Below are 7,019 nucleotides of genomic sequence, written 5' to 3'. Positions count from 1 at the left end.
AATTTCCTTGCTGAATTTGAATGAAAATTTATTTAAAAAATAACACCTTGGTGCCATCAGCTGCAACACCTGGAGCATCCAGAGCAAGACTCAAACCTCCCCTTTAGCTGCATAATGAAGGGTTAGTCTCAGCACATCCAGGTTCTTTTGCAGGACAACACATTCCATGGATTGTACCAAAGACCAGGTGTGGTGGTTTGATGCAGAGATCCACTAAAGCTGCTCCATCATTTCACTCCCTGAACTGGACAGGAGGGACAGAGAGAAGGGACAGACAGAGCTGGGGGCCATGGTCAGCTGGTCAGAGAGATGTGGTCACTTGGTCAGTTCTTCACCCTTTGTTCCTTCTCCGCAGGGACTGGAGTCCTTCCCTCCTCCACGAGCCAGTTCTCCATGAACCTCCTCAAAGTGAGTCCTGTCATTTATTTCTGCAGATAGGTGATATCATTTTTATTTTAGAGGGGTTCCTTTGCTTCCTTTTTAAGGAATTTTAATGATCGTTCATAATTAGTGGAGCATCTTTCTGATCATTCCTGCCCTGCCTTTTGAAACGACCAAAGGATGCTTTGGTATTCTTGGAATAAATTAATGATTCATTTGATTAATATAAAAAACAATCAGTTGCTGTTAATTTTGATTTTTTTTTCATTCCTCCACAGTTGGACACTGTTTGTCATCACTCTGGAGTGAAAGTAAATAATAAAATAGTTCTCATGGAATGAATCATTCAAAGAAATGACAGAAAAATAAAAAAACCCAAGAAATATCTACCTTTGTTACAAAGGTCCTTCTCTTTCAAGGCCTTTCTTTAAAAATGGAGGAAAAACTTGGCCAATATCTGCTTCGATATTAATTAGAATTAATAGATTAGAATTGTATGAAATAGTGTTTACTGGTTAGAGCAGAAACACTTTGGGAGACCACACCTTTGAATAATTAAAGATGCAACAGGAAAGATTAAGGGTTTTTAAGTAGTTCTATCCAGTTGTAACGATAAATTAGCAAAAGTTTGGATAAGAAGAGAAATGAAGTCTTTGCTAATTGTTATTACAGTTGTTTTCTGTGACTGAGGTCACGTCAGAATTCCAGTAAATTTGATTATTTCAGATGGATGGATCACTGCCCAGAGAGCCTACATGTAAATACTGCACTACTGGTTGCCCACTGTATCTCTTAATGAATTAAATCTCATTATTTCCCAAAATGATTTCTAGTAAAGACTACTCAGCCAGCACAATATCCATTTATTTTGCATAGAATCATTAAGGCTGGAAAAGACCTTAAAGATCATCAAGTCCTACCATCAACACTTTAAAACAGTTCCTGAAAAAAAGATGGATTTACACTGAAAAATACTTTTCTGTCTTCATTCCCTAAGGCAAACTTGTTTCCTCTCCCCTCCCTGCCTCTCACAAGGGAATTGGCCCTTGGAAAACATAAAAAAGGACTTCGAAAAAGGGTTTTACTTTCAGAGAAAGTTCTTAACTTGTACTCAAGTGACTTTTCTTTATTCCTACCTCTCATCTCCTTCATTACTCCCCTGCTCTGTGTTTATGGACAGGTATGAAAGCAAGGAAAAGGCAATAAAAACCTGACAAATGTGGGGGTTTGGGGCTGGGATGTGGCAGGGACACGGGGATGGGAGGCACAGGAGGGCCGGACACTGGGAAGGTAAACAAAGCAACCCCGGGCATTGCTTTTCACCCAGCAGCAGCATTTAACCCCGGGCTTGAAAAGGAGGATGCTCACAAATACAGTGAAGTCATGTATTCAATTTTGCTCAACTACTGGTGTGAAATTTTAATCAAAAAACTAGAGAGCTCATTCAAAAAAGAAATTAGTGAAGAAAAAAAAAACTAAAAAAAAAAAAAAAAAAACTTTGGTCGTCTCTCATCAGTGAAAACTGATTTAGTTATGCAAATTACTGCTATGAATATTAAACCACTGATGAAAGGTTTTTAATGAAGGGATCTTTTGTTTTGGAAATGCAAGGGTATATGCTTTAATTTCTTGCTAATTTACTGTTCTTTGATAATGTTCGCATTTTCCCCAAAGTGACTCCACTGATGGGTTTAATACTGTGAATAGAACTACAGGCCAACAATACTGGTTTTGACAAGCCTTCCCCTGTGTAACTATAGATCATGATTTGCAGCCCCTTATGCACAATTCTATTAGGGTGAATTTTGTCTACAGGGCTTTCCATGAAATGAATTCTCATTTTAATGTTAGCCTCCTGCAGTTTTTAATTTTTAATCTGTAATATGAAATTGCAAATTTTACAAACATCATTTGAAAAAGCCACTAGGACAGAACCGAATGCCAAAGTTTACATATTGCCTAATTAGACTGTTATGAGAAGCAGCTTATCAATGTCAAGCCAAAGATCATCAAAAAATCCAATTACTAATTTGAAAAACACATATATTTATAGGTTCATTTTGTTTAATTTGCATCCGATTAGCTTAATAATTGTTTAAAAATTGTATTAAGGTTAATAATTTGGCTGCAGTTAGCAACACACCTGGGCTGCCCAAGTGGATACCCCACCAAAAATAAAGCTCCATGGTGATCTTTTCCAGCAGAAAGCACAGAGAGCTCATTACTCAAATGACAAGGCAATTTTAAATATGAAAAGTTATTAAATCCACCAACAGGCTGCTCTTCTTTCAGCTGTTACTGGTCAGGACCGCCCAGGGCAGGCTCTCCCAAAGCTTCCAGGATTCACCTCATTTTACAGTGCTGGATGTTGAGTCCTGTCTCACCAGCCAAGGTCTGCTCCGAGATCCTAACAGGGAATTTGGACTTTTAAAAGTTGGAATTAAAGGGGAGCAATGGTGGGCAAAGCAAAGGGGTTGTTTCTCTTTAGGGACAATTTTAGTGCAAGCCCAGTGTGGACGTTTCTAATCACAGCAAGTACAGGTCTGTGCAATTGGTTTTGTGGTTGGACTCAAAGGTCTTTTCCAACCTAAACAATTTTAGAATTCCATGAATTCCACCAAATAGGTGCCACATCCAACATCACTTAAGAATTTTAATTAATCACTTACGGTTCCCCATCACTTAAGGTTCATCACTCCCATTCCTCCCTGACATTGTGTTGGTGAGGGCAGTGGTGTCCTGAGGAACCACAGGAGCTTTCCCAGAGGGAGCTGCTATGCCTGTGGACAGAACTGATCCTATGGACCAGCACAGCCATGGACAGAGGCTGGGAGAGCCGTGGCCAAGCTGGGAAGGGTGGAGTGGGAGTGTGGTGTCCATGGTTCTGCTCACTCAGAAGCCACCTCGGTCTTGGAACTCCCCAGCCAAACTCTGCCTGGGATTCCTTCATTAAAAGAGGAATGGGGCTGAGCTGGGCCATCCTTTGCCTCAGGATTAAGGCTTTCCCTTTAGTTAATGGGAAGCAGGAGGCTCCTCCAGAGGGGGAACAGGAGCACCAAGCGGAGCTGGAGCGCCCTGGAGGAACGGCCGTGTCTCCACTGACTCTGCAGGATCCTGGGAGGAACTCTCCAGATGATCAAATTAGTGCCTCTGCTCCCTAATTGGCACGAGGTGCACCAACTAATGAACAACGTGCAGGCTGGAAGAGCAGGAAAATGAGCTGGTGCTAATTGGTGGGCTTGATTTGGCTGGGATTAATCACACTCCTTAACGGGAGGGCTACAAAGTGATGCCCACACCCCAACAGGCACTGCAGCGCTGATTTGCATATGTATAATGAGCTGGATTTTGGTAAATTGACAGGATTCGGCTTCAAAATAGAAAAGCTGGTGGGTTTTCATCTGGTCCAGCCCCTAAAAGTCTCAGATTTAGTTTTAAACTTAGTTTCAGGCTTTGACTGAAGAGATGCTCTCAGTGGGTTCAATTAAAATGGATTTGGCCCTTCACTTGCCTCATGGATGATTTCTGATCTGCCTGACCTCCTAGAGGGGTTTCTCATTTCCCATTATTTAAAAATAGGTCATTGAGAGTTTTATGAACACATGCAAAAATATTAATTACAAAGTTCACCAGCACAGTTTTGGTCAGCTGGTGGGATATCTTCCCTCAAAGAAAAACATGGATTTACGGCAGTGAGTTCTTGGGAGATTTACAGGATAAAAGTTTGTAGGTGGTTGAGAAGAGCCTGGTCTAATCTAATTTACTGCTCTAATTAGCTGATTTTTAGAAAAATCTGTTTGACCTTCTTGAGGGCAGTGAAGGCAGCATCTTTCCGTGGTATTCACAAACACTGCAATTTAAAATACCTCCAGAGCTGCAAAACTGAAAGCATCAGATCCAGAAGGAGATGCAGCTCCCTCTGGAAGGAGCAGAGGAGAAAATCAGGAGTTCAGTCCTGTGCCACACAGTAGCCACTAAGATTTCCTTATATTCTTCCATCAAGCAGCCTGGAAAACTCTTAATTGCACAAAATCTCAATTTTCATTCCATCATGCCAGCACTTTTATCTTGCCCTAGAAAATGTGATTCTCTCACTAAAAGAAACAATATTGAGAAAATTAAAGGGCTAATATTAAATTTTAAAATTCTACAATAAATTCATATTAACATAATTTATAATAATATTTCTATAAAAAAGGTAAATATTAACATTAAATTCAGTTTTGAAACAAAATTTTACTTAGAAATAAATTTAGAAATGAACTGCTTTTCAGATGAGTGCAAAGCTGTGCAGTCCTTTGATCTCCTACCACAAATAACAAAAAATGGTATTTTTGTGGAAACCACAAGTTTTTGCTTAGTAAAAGAATTGCACTTTATTGCTAAGAAGTTTCTCTTCTGGTGGAATGTGAAAACAACTCCAATCCAATAAATTATTGCATCTGTCCAAATTTAAATTTGAGTTAAACTGGATTAAACTCCTATTTCAAAGTGCTGAAGTTCACTTAGTCCAGATCACTTCTGGAGCTGGGAAATTTGTTGAAGGATTTGTATGAGCAGATTTTAAACTGCTGAAGTCAAAATAGGGATTTTTAATTGCTAAATGAACACTGAGGAGTGAAACTTCTCTCACACACTTTTTGATTAAAATATCCATCCAGTTTTAGGATGAAAAACAAGTCACGAGGAATTTTCTGGCAAGATTTTTTTACCTTAATATATCAAGTTTTAAAATGTAGTAACTTTATTCAGTTAATTTTAATAGCAGCACTAATAGCAGTGTTAAAAACACTGATTTGTTTTCAGTGTTTCTTCCCTAAATCCATACAGACACAGGAATATTTGCCTCAAAGTGCTTTGATTTCTTCTGGCTTTGGCTAAAAACATTTCCTGGCTAAGGTGATCCTGAATGATGCTGCTCAAAATCAGCAGTGAGTGGATACTGAAGCTCTCCCTTCTTGGTTTTATGGTATCCCACCCTTAGTTCCAAATTCTGACTGTCTCTTGTTAAAATTGATATTTTCAGTGAAACACAGTAGAAATTTTACTCTTTCTGCCATCTGTCCTGTAGAAGTTGTGGTTACCAAACATCACTTTGGGATTACAAGGGTGTATTTTAGCCATGCACAATCTTGCATTCTACTGGAATTTAAAAACCCCTTCTGGAGAAAAAAAAAATCTGGAAAATTTGCTTAAAATCATTAAAATAAAAAAGGGAAATTTATAATCCCGAAGATTGGAACACAATTGGGTTTTTAGCTTTCCGACAGATTTTCCCACAATTTTTAGTGTTAATGCCCATTGCTTGTCACAGGCTGATAAGTCCTGACCTGCCTGCCACTCACAGAACCATAAAAACATCAATATCTGCCCTGAGCACCATCAAAAGTTCCCACATAACCCCACACCCCTGACATTTAAATTCCAGATGTGTTTTCATTACCTTTTTTAGTACTACGGAAGGAAAATTTACTTCATGAGATGTTCTTCAAATTTAGTTTATCCATAAATTCCAGCCTCTGGTTGCAAGCCTGACAATGTTCATTAATTATGACTTTTGGAGTGGCAGGGAACCTCACATGCAATTTTTTTTAAAGAGTGGGAGATCCCACCTGTCTCCATTTTTTTTTTGTGACCTCCTCTGAGTACCAGCCATAAATTACCTTCTAAAGGAACAGGGAAGGAAACTGGAGTGGGAATCTACGGAGAAAATGTCCTCAAAGATCATCAATTACCTGCTATCTGTTCATCTCTGAGAATTGCCTCTATCAGAGCCCAGCCTTTGGGAAATTACAGCATTTCCCAAAATTCTGGGGGTGTTTACAGCTCAGCTCCAAGGTTAACAACTGCTCTCCCGAAATAGCATCACACCTCTGGGTCAAGGCACGGGAGGAATGTCATGGAAAGAGACAAATTCAAAGGTGCAGAATTCAAGCCAATGCAAGTTTTCCTTCCATATTTCATGTAATTAAGCAGCTTGTCCTGCTGTCAAGGAACTCTTTCAAGGCAAGATCTCACAGAAGTCTGGAACGAAATTGGATATGAAAGAGACTGTCAGGAACAGGCAGAGCTGTGGCAATGCAGGGCTGAAATATTAAAACCCAGTTTTGTTGTCAGGAAGTTTTGAAGGTTTTGAAACTCTCCATGACAATCAAGTTGATTTTTCAACCTTATTTATGTAGTGGAAGCAGAAAGTCCATCTATATTTAATAAGAGTGGAGATGAAATTTAGAGGATAGATGGAGGTTCCCACAGGGAACACTGGGAGCGGTGACAATTGACAGCACAGCAGTGACAATGCCATCAAAAGGATATTCAAACCAACACCTCTGGAAAAATAATGCTCCTGCTTAAATAATAAATCCTCTGCAGGGATTTAAAAGCCATGAGGATGTGGCACTTGGGGACAGTGGTGGCCTTGGAAGTTCTGGATGGTTTTGGAGGGCTTTCCCAACATAAATGAGGCTGTGAGAATAAATATCAACAGGCAGCTCTCTATATTTAAATAAGACTTAAAATACTTATTCTTCTTTACTACTCCCTCAAAATCACTGGAGAAATTATCTTTAAATAAATTTGTAGATATAAAACCATGTATCTATATCTATACCCAGCAACTTGGAAATGCAAGCAATAGT

This window comes from Zosterops lateralis (genome assembly GCF_965231275.1).
Source record: "Zosterops lateralis genome assembly, chromosome: 8".
Classification (NCBI taxonomy): Eukaryota; Metazoa; Chordata; class Aves; order Passeriformes; family Zosteropidae; genus Zosterops; species Zosterops lateralis.
This window is presented reverse-complemented; position numbering follows the sequence as displayed.